Source organism: Balaenoptera acutorostrata, chromosome 18, assembly GCF_949987535.1.
Source record: "Balaenoptera acutorostrata chromosome 18, mBalAcu1.1, whole genome shotgun sequence".
In the NCBI taxonomy this organism is placed as follows: domain Eukaryota; kingdom Metazoa; phylum Chordata; class Mammalia; order Artiodactyla; family Balaenopteridae; genus Balaenoptera; species Balaenoptera acutorostrata.
In genome coordinates, this window is record NC_080081.1 from 61,908,929 (window position 1) to 61,919,686 (window position 10,758).

The 10,758-nt window shown below is 40.6% G+C and overlaps 1 protein-coding gene across 7 annotated transcripts in view; it reads right to left on the reverse strand.

The window, feature by feature from the left end:
- RCBTB2 (RCC1 and BTB domain containing protein 2) overlaps window positions 1-10,132 on the reverse strand; it is a 38,808-nt gene extending 28,676 nt beyond the window's left edge. For 2 of the 7 annotated variants that reach the window (XM_057532834.1, XM_057532831.1), the window contains exons 1-2: window positions 9,910-10,047; window positions 1,891-1,991 (exon numbers count right to left, since the gene is read on the reverse strand). The gene's annotated coding sequence lies outside the window, so the exon portion shown is untranslated. Of the gene's footprint in view, window positions 1-1,890; window positions 1,992-8,775; window positions 9,479-9,909 lie in introns of those variants that run through there. The other 5 variants (XM_007186849.2, XM_057532833.1, XM_007186848.2 and 2 more) reach the window with 4 other exon arrangements.
- Window positions 10,133-10,758: the final 626 nt, after the last annotated feature.

Sequence of the window (10,758 nt, forward strand, 5' to 3'; positions counted from 1 at the left end):
GGAAAAGATATGCTTGTTGTGAAAAGGATCACTTAGACTCTTCTCACTTACAAATTTCTAAAACTTGATCTGGTTGCCAACATGGAAAAATAATTTCATGTGGCAGTTATTCCTATATCATCTGTCGTCTCTATTCATTTTCAAGCTCTTTAAGAGAGAGGACCATGACTCATTCATTGCTATAACTACCACAACACCTGGCTCAGAGTAGAACACAAGATATTCGTTGAAAGCATCTTCTGAATACAGCTTTTTGTAGATTGCAGACAGCCTATATTGGGGATTCTTCTCTTTTTTGCCTCATCTTAACTGGAAATACCTTTTCCATACCTGCCCCAAGTTTACTGGAATAAAAAATAAAAAGATAAGAGAGGGAAGAGAAGAAAGAGGAAGAGAAGAGAAAGTAGAAGAGTAGAGGAAGGGAATTCAAAGGCAAAAAAGGAAACAAACAAGAGAAGGAAAAGGGATCTAATTAGAGAAGTGACTGCCCCTCGCTGGACTTTAGGACCCCTTTGTGTCCCTAGCAGAAGGGAAATCTTGCTGATATGCTGAGATCACTGAACAGTAATCCTGCGGTTTGTTTTGTTTCGTTTCCCCACCCCATCCCTCTACCATTGTAGGTAACCAATTTCACTGGTTTCTGGTTTCTTCTTCTGTTTCTTTTTGCAAAAATAAGCAGACATATGTATGTGTGTTTATTCCCCAATTCTTTCTTGTACAAAAAATAGCATACTTTACATACCCTTTTGCAAGGTTTTTTTTTTTTTTTCCACCTAACAATGTATCCTGGAAAGCACTCTATATCAGCTAATAGAAATTTTTTAACACCTGCATATCTTGGGTTTTTAAGGAGAAAAATAAATAGCTCTTTTCAGTGTCTTTGATCAGTTTCAAGTAGAGTAACTCTTTAAAAATTAGAATGGTGAAAAGCAGGTCATTCCGTTTATTTGACTAATCAGGTTAAGACATAATTACATGTATGGCATATGAAAATTACCATATTCAAAGAAATATCATTCAGTAAAATTCAATTAACACTAAATATAATATTAACATCATTTCATTTTTGTCAGTCAGAATGTCCTTGAAGATTTAAAAATTATTCATGATTAATTACTATTATACAGTACTGTGAAAAAAATGATGTCAAAATCTGTAGCACTGTGGAAAATGGTTGGCTTTTTTTTTTTTTTTTCTCCTTTTTGGCTGTGCTGCGCGGCTGGCTTGTGGGGATCTTAGTTCCCTGACCAGGGATTGAACATGCAACCTCGGCAGTGAAATCACGGCGTTCTAACCACTGGACCGCCAGGGAATTCCCTGGTTGGCTTTTTTTAAACATTATTCCAATGTGATACAAATAAAATAGAGAAAACTAGCTTTCCCAGTTTGCACTACTTGAGGAATATAGTTTGCGGAATATATGTGAGGATTATAGTTATCTCATCCTGTTATCTATGTGATATCACCAGGTTGTTATTATAGCAATGTTATAGTAATATATCAACATATACGTCTTAAAAATCCATAATATGCATATAGAATACCACATCCATGATGTGATAAACATGAATTCTAAATAAAAGCAACAATAATAAGTTAAAATAAACAGTTACCCTGTGCCAAGCACTAAGTGCCTTATATCATCTCATTTAATCTTTACAATAGCCAAAAGAAACAGGTATAATCATTGCCTCTGTTTAATGGAAATATTTCAATACTTTGACTAACAGTCACCAGTCAGTCAGGGTCAGAGCCAGGACTAATTCCAAAGTCCTTGCTCTTGGACCCTCCCCTGTAATGCAGGGATATTTTAAGTTTTCCTGTGTACATTCCAGATGGTTTTATTTTATACTGACTGGTTGGGAACATTCCCACCAAAAATGTTTGTACCTGATTGTTTCTAAATTTCTGGAGCCCAGTATTCAGTCATCTTTAACCCTGTTCGTTCTAGATCCTTGTGAAGTTGTCATCTAGGGTAAGGTTTAATGTGACTGAAAATGGAAATACATAAATAAATTCTATTAGAGAACAAAAGAAAAGGAAAAGAATATACCATCTTGAAACTTTAACAAGCCAGTATTTATCTGATAAAAATACAGTTTAAAAATTGTATCAGCTCTATTTACTGTTAGAAAGTCAGCAGCAGAGGTGCTCAATTATAAAAAGAATTAATATTATAAAATATAACTTTCAGATGTTGTATTTTATAAGTTTTGGGAAAGGGCTTCGACAACTTGGATGCTGAAACTTACAAAAAACCACTTAACGTTTAATCTACAGTATTTCAACATAAAAAAATGCAAGGGAAACCATTTGGAAAGGGAAAAACACAAAATTTTCAAAATTTTGGAAGAAAGTATAGAAAACATCTTTATGACCTCAGGGCAGGGCAAGATTTCTTAAATGAGACACACAAGCATAAACCACAAAGGAAAAACTGGTAAATTTTACTACATTAAAGATGAAAACTTTGGCAAAATAAAAGACAACATGAACAAAGGGAAAAACATGCCACAGAATGGGAGAAGATATTTTCAACATATATAACTGATACCTAATTAGTATCCATAATATATAAAGAACACCTAAAAATTAGAACAAAAAAGACAATCCAATTTAGAAATGGACAAAGGATACACAGGCAATTCACAGAAGAAATTAACAAACATATCCATGGAATTTATCATGGAAATGTAATCACCATCAGATAGATCTCACCAATCAGATCGGCAAAATTAATGGGGATAATACATAGTGTTTGTGAGGATGAAAATCAAAAGGCACACTCATATAGCTAGAAGGAATGTAAACTGGTACAATCACTTTTAGAGCAACTCAACAATATTTAGGCCAGAGCAGTGTCTTTCAATCTTTTTTGATACATATATGTACCTGAAACAAGAGTGTCACAAAATTATTCTTACCCTTCCTATATGAGATGCTAAGGGATATCCTCTTTCCTATTTTCTTCTACTTTACATTATTCTATTCTACCCTACCCTATTTTGTCCTTTTCTATTTCATTTTTTCAATGTTGGTTTCAGCCCACTAAGATAATTTCAATATCATTAATAAGTCATGTCTTGTAGTTTAGAAAACACTGGCCTAGATGAGCTCTAGTGCATATACAAAATTGTTTGCAATAGCAAAACACTAGAAATAGTGGATAGAATTGATCAACAGGCTCCATCAACGGAATTTATAAACTGTGGAATGTGTATACCACACAGCAATTAAAATAAATTATCTAGAATCAACACAGGTAAGTCTCCAAAACAATTCTGATCAAAAATCACTAAGTCATAGAATGATGCATATGATACACTATTCGATAAAATTTTAAAACATGCAGAAAACAATACTATTTTAATGTGTAATGGATACTGACATACACATGGCTGGACTTTGATGGAAATGTTTCATAAGAAAGTTTTGACAGAGGTAATGCCAAAGGCAAAATTTGCCATGTAATTCTATCAATGAATTGGTGTGATTTGGCTTTTCCAATTGACAAGACAGTTGTCAAGATTTTAAGCTTAAGTTAATCATCTGAGTATGGGAGGATAAGGTTACCCAATATTAAGGAAAACAAAATTGTAGAATAAGAATACCACCATTCTAATACTGCCTTTACTGCGAACATAGGAATTCAATAGAGGCTTGATAATGACAACTCATAAACCACAATTTCTTTCACCGTCGGTAAAATAAAATTTTACCAACACCATAGGAAGATAATAACTCAATAACATAGAAAAAGTACAGTATCTTAAATGCCATGGAAGAAAAATATGAAATAGAAAGAAGTGTATCAGAATGTGTTTTTTACTTCTTGTCTTAATCTGCTTACAGATTTCCCCCTTTTCTGCACAGGAGGGAGACCCAGGGCAGAGGCTGGCATTTGTATTGGGAAGCTCTTCTTCCCAGTGACAGTGTCATGGCATAAGATCATCCCATATGATACGTACTGTATGTTGCTTTGTTTTTTTTCCTTACATGTGTTTTGGGATACATAACTTGGTTCATATATATACTTAATTACACACATTAAAAAGTGCCTTGGGGCTTCCCTGGTGGCCCAGTGGTTGAGAATCTGCCTGCTAATGCAGGGGACACGGGTTCGAGCCCTGGTCTGGGAAGATCCCACATGCTGCGGAGCAACTAGGCCCGTGAGCCGCAGCTACTGAGGCTGTGTGTCTGGAGCCTGTGCTCCGCAACAAGAGAGGCCGCGACAGTGAGAGGCCCGCGCACCGCGATGAAGAGTGGCCCCCGCACCGCGATGAAGAGTGGCCCCCGCTCGCCGCAACTGGAGAAAGCCCTCGCACAGAAACAAAGACCCAACACAGCCAAAAATAAATTAATTAATTAATTAAAAAAAAAAAGTGCCTTGTGTTTTGAAAAGTAGTTTCTTATGCATTTCCTCATTTTGTTTAAATGTAATAAAAAGAACTATGTTATTATAGAATCTTACTGTACTGATATTTGCCTTACAATCAATATAAAAAGAAATGGGAGAATAGGTACCTTCTTCGGCCAGAAGCTCCTGACACTGACCTCTGCCTTCAGAGGATTTTTTTTTTTTGGCCATGCCATGCAGCATGCGGGATCTTAGCTCTCTGACCAGAGATTGAACCCATGCCCCCTGAAGTGGAAGCACAGACTCCTAACCACTGGACCGCCAGGGACTTCCCACAAGAGTAATTTTCAGAACCAAACATATATCAACTAAAGTAATCGTTTGCATGACATTTCCTATTTTGAATGTTTTTCTAAACTTGTAGAGTTCAGTAATTTATTTCCATATTATCCCTGTTTGAGACAGATAATTCCTTTCTGTACATATTGTATTTTGAGAGTTTTCCCTATACTCTTAATAACTACACAGTTGAAGATCAGTGGACAAGACGACAGTCTTTCAGTAACTGAACAAGATAAACATACCCATCCCTAATCCTCTTGAAGAACAAATAATTCATTTCCTTGTACAAAGCATATAATAAGCAGTCTCTACATGTTATTAATGGTAAAGTAATCAGTATTAATCAGTGTGTCTGCTAATATGACAATGTGTCGTATTACTTGATAATACTTCTGACCTAAATGAGTTAAACTGATTATAGGACATTCATTTGCCTAATTCAATCAACAAATATTGACTTAGTGCCTGCAATGGGCACTAAATTGAAAGCAAATACATAAAAAAAAAAAAAAAATAGAAGTAACTTGGAGCAAAAGGATATCCAGCTGGTAGCTGCCTGTGTCAGTATTACCCCAACCCAGTAGTATGCAGGGGCCTCAAGAGCTAATAAACTAGATACACTGTATCTGAGAGAAGGCATTTTCCATGGAAATTGTTATCTTGCAATTAACTAGAAGCTTCTAAATGCTGGTATCTGTTTTCTAGAAGTGATCCCAGAAGGAAAAAACAAGAAGAATTTTTGCAGAGAAAGTCCAGTGTCATGTATGTTTTAAAATTCAACTTAACAGTATGAGGTCAAATCTAAAGCTATGCTTGAGACACATAATGTATAGAAAAGTTTTCTTGCAATACAGAACTCAATGCTTTCAACAAATTCTCCCATCTGGGCAACACAGTTGATGATGCTTTTATAATCAAAGAAACAAGGCATGAAGGAAAACCAACGTCTTTTAGGACACCAGGATACAGTTTACAGTATCAGTGTGTTAACGAGCTCCAGACCAAGTACATGTCAGTGGGATAATGATGGTTCCCACCTATATGCTTAGCTGAGTCATTAAATGGTATGTCATCAGAAAGCTAGAAATAATATAAATATGTATAAATGTAATATAAAATAATTAAACATGATCCCAATTACCACTTGCAAAAAAGGATGACAGGCATAATCTACCTCCACTTGAATGAGCTGCCGTGAGTCAATGACAAATAACAGTAAGATACCCTACACAGCTGCTAGCTAAAGTGGGACAATTATAAACAGGATGGACAAAACTAAAAAACTAAAAGCCGAACTAAACCTAAAGCAACAACCTCAGTGGGAATGGTACTGCCATATGTGTATGATAAACAGCAAACTGACTCATGGAACACAGAAACATAGTTGCTATTTTAATGATTTCACTGTACAAAGGTTTCCAAACTTCGCCAAGAGTGATGAAGTAGACCTTCAATCCAAACCAAAGTTGCATTTAGTTTGAAAATATTACTGAGCTCATTAAAGTTGGTCTTTTCGGCCAAGCACAGCAAAAGTGTCACTTTCAAATATGAAAAATAATGTAAACTATACAAATATTTTTAGATTGTTATACTAGCTAAAATGAACTGATACTTGAGACATTTGTAAATCCATTTGAATTTTAGATCCTTATATATCTAATACAATTTTTTTTTAAGCCCTTAACATGCCTATTAAATAGAATACTGTTAACCATCTCTGCCCCACAATGTAAATATCCGTTCAACATGGTAGCCCCTCTTGGCCTTGGCTCACTTCCATTTATGATTCAAACTGTTCAATCAAATACATTCAGCGTAATACAGAACATATTATAATGGGGTCACACTTCATGATTTACTCACATACTGGTACTTGTCAATGTCTTGCAAGGGGAGACAGAGGTACTATTGGGTTGGCCAAAAAGTTCGTTCGGGTTTTTCCATAGGATGTTACAGGAACACCCAAACGAACTTTTTGGCCAACCCAATAGATATGAGCTCAGGTTAGATTAGCAAGGCTGAAGACACATAGAAGACACACCCCAGTGTCACAGTCATGCTGAAAGAAACTATTACACCTTAAATTCCCTGGAGACTTTCACGTTAAGATGAGATCACTGTGTGAATTAGACACATGTTCCTTCTGGATAATGAAAGCGAGAAGGAACATATCAGCCTTCCATTGAAGGACACTATGAATATCCCTTTCAGGGAGGCAAGCTATTTGCTCCTTTTAAGTAAGTATCCTCATTTAGTCCTCCATTTTCAGCCTTGAACAGGAGTCCCTGATGCCACCCTGATCATTCCATTCCATAACTCCATTCTCTTCCAAAGAGATTCTCATATCTCTTTCCTGGTCAATTTTGATTTATAGTATAAGTCAACTCCAGTAAACCTCAAAAGTAACAGCATCTTAGGGGCATTTTAATTTCACTTTAACCACGTGATAAAACCAAAATTAAATATGACAAACTCCTAAAGTCATAAGCAAATCCCATGGGTACTCTACATTTATAGTTTTAGATTAATAGCTTTTGATATTTAAACACAGTGTTTGTAATCCACTTAAGTAAAGGACCCAAAGGGAAAAACACTTCACTTTCTAAAACTGTTCCTCTCTATCAGCCTCTTTCACTAAGCGTCCTTTAATTACAGAGTGCAATTTGGCTAGGCTTGTCTGGTTCATTCAGAAATCTCAAAGAGCAACAGTTTAGTACCTTAAAGCATGACATCACCAGGTGAATCTTCAACACAGTTCCAAATAAAGAAAATCAACAACCACTCTTAGAAAACAACTTCACCTAGTCATTCACAGTCAGAGGGACATTAAGAAGCAACTGCAAAGTACAGTAAAACATATAGAAAATATACATTTTTTCTCCAACCCATCTGTAGTATTCGTTTGGCTAGTCTTTTCCATTCAAGAGCCCAGTCTCTTCATTTGATTTGCTGCATTAAACTAAAATCCTGAATAAAGTGAACTCTTTTTGGAAAAAATATTTTTTCACCTATATACTGCAAAGGACAGTTACATTTGTCACAATGGACATGCTATGGGGCCCCATGAAACACATAGCAGAGAATGGTAAAACAAACAAACAAAGTTCTCCCAGAAAGATACTGAATTCTAAAAACCAGTTCTCCATCATGAACATCACCTTCAGTTTATCCTTTAGACCCACCATCACCATGCTGTTTAAAATTGCAACGCACACCTGTACTCAGTCCCCTTTCTCTGCTCTCCTTTTTTCATTATTTTATGGCACTTATAATTTTCTAACCCAATAATTAAATATGTTTACTGTTAATCATTCTTTGCTAGAATGTAAGCTCCAGAGGGACGAGATCTTTATTTTGTTCACTGACATACTCTAAACACCTAGACACAACCTGATACAAAGTGGTCACTCAGTGAATGTTTTTTGAATGATTGAATGAATGCACATTGCGACTTCATTTCAAAGTATTTCTGGAGCCAAATACCAATTTCATTTATACAGTTAACAAATATCTACTGAGCTGCCATTATGGGGGAGACAGCACGTACACATACAAATCCATAGTATCAGATAGTGATAAGTGCTACAAAGCCAAATAGAGCAGGATAAGGAGATGGAGAGTGAGAGAAGGGGCTATTTTAGATGAGGCAGTCACCTCTGAAGTGATGGCAAGTAATTTGAGATCTGAATGAAGTCGGGTGCCAGGCAGATTTGGGTGGAGGGGGAAAGTGAGCTTTGAGCATGGAGAAAATAGTAAATGCACAGGCCTAAGGGTGGAGGCCGGCTTGCTAAACCCAGTAACAGCAGTTAAGGCCTGCGTGGAAGGAGTGGGGTGTGCAAGAATATAGCATTCCACCTGCCTTTACCTACTACTTAATAACGTGTATATTGCCTAGTGCCCTGGGAAAGAGAGATTACATTTCACCTCTGAGTACTCAGATTCTCTGATAGTTAAGGGCTTCTTCTATTCTAGCCTCCAAATGTCCGTATCATCACATCATATAAGATTACAAGGCACACAGTAATGACATTGTTAAAAACCATTGCAAGAACATCCCCAGGAGTCACGAAACTTACTTAACTAAGTACCACTGCCCAGGAAGGTGTAAAGCCAAGCAGGAACGTAGTACTAGAAGGGTGCAAAGCCAGGAGGCTCAATAAACATTAAACAGGGACTGTCACTTCCCAGTCTGGGGGAAAGAGCGTCGTTCCAATTAAGTCGCCAAGCGCGGCATCAGGCAGCTCTACGACATGCATTTTGTTACAGTCCTGGGCTCCAACTGTTCCGACTTATTATGTAATTTCCCAAAGAACAAAAGCAAAAAGTTCACTCTGAACTAGCCTTCCAACTCAGGCAGGAAGCTCTTTCTCGGCCAGGGCAGAGCACTTGGAAAGTTTTCAGCGTCTGAAAATCCCTATTTCAGGGACTGAGCAGGGCAGTATCTTCCGGTTTAAAATAAAGATTTGTGGTGATTTCTCCCCATCTCTCCACAGCAGTTCCAAAACAGCTTCGCCGAGCTTAGTCAAACTTTCTGCGCTATCCCTCGACATCAGGACCAAATGTCGAAGGCATAATAATGAGTTTAGCGAGCCGGTTCGGGGCCGGAAGCTGGGTGAATAGAGATAGATACACGGGACGGGAGCCGAGGGTCTAGGCGACATAAATAAAAACTGCAGCCTAACGGGGGGCGGAGAGTGGGAAAGGAACTCCGAGGCAGGTGCCTCCCCAGCGCTGGCCGAAGGAGGAGAAGCCTCTAGGAAGGCAACAGCCCTGGTGCGACGCCACACGCAACCCTCGCCACGGCGCGCCACTTCCGGCAGCCGACTCACGCATGCGCAGCGTCGCCTCGGCCCGCGGCCTGGGTCAGGGTACAATCCCGGAGCCGCGCGCCCAGGCCCCGCCAGCGGCTTTGCGCACGCGCGGCGACACCTCGGCCCTAGGCCTGGGGGAGGGTGTCGCCCCAGAGCCTCCCTCCCAGCCCTAGCCAGAGGACCTGCGCACGCGCGGAGACGCCTGGGCTCGCGGCTCGGGCGGGGTTGTCGCCCCAGGGGCTACTCCTCGCCAATACCTCGCCCGGAGCTCGGGCGGCGGGGGCGGTGTGGGGAGAGGCGGCTCGCCGCTTGCGGGGGTGGGGGGGGGTGTCTGAGAGCGGCCAGCTTCTAGCCTGGCGCCCCCCCCCCGACCTCCTACGCCATCCCCTATGTTCTTACCACAACGCAGGCCCGAGCCACATCCGCTCCGCCTCCCAGGTCGCCGTTACTGCTCGGTGGGGGCCCGCCGCCGCGATGAGTTGGCGCCTCCCCTCGAAGCAGCCCGGCCTCGGCGGGACGCGCTCGGGTGACCGACCGGGGAGGGAAAGAGGAGGGGTGCGCGCCCGAGGGGAGGGGAGGGGGCCGGGCGACGGCGCCTCGCCCCTCCTCTCCGCTGCCCCCTGCCGCCCCCTGCCGCCCCCGCCCCTTTCTCGCCGACTCTCTCTCGGCTCCGATCGGACCCCTAGGACTGGACACTGGCTCTCCCGCTGGGTCCATCTCCTCCCTTTCCCCGGGGATTCCGCCGTGGGAAACCCCCACCTTCTCCAGGGTTCTGGTCCCCAGAGTCTTGTGAATTTGGAGATGCCTAACCCGGAAGGGCGAGGTGCGCGTATGATGCGGCAAGCTCTTACACAGTTCCTCTCCCCCAGTCTGTGCCAGCTTTTCTTCTGGTGGTCCCTCCATCAAGGAGCTCAGATCACTTCTCCCTACGGTTTCCCTGCTTTCCCCTCACTGCTGTACCTTTCTAATCCAGAGGCCGAAATAATGAGTGATGCGTGCTAAAGGGGTGACCTGCCTACCTGGGGACCAAGGTCTTCTGGACCAACCACACTCTCTCTTTATTAATTTGCAGTGATTTCTTGTATTACACTGCACTTCTCTTGGCCTTAGTAGATTTTAGTAAAATGCATCACAGCTTGATAACGTGCAATAATTTCCTCCACTTTACTACACTTACTTCGGCCCGAGTGGGTTTTGGTAAAATGCTCCACAGCTGGTGTTATTAGCTGTTCCTATGGAGTAAAGCTG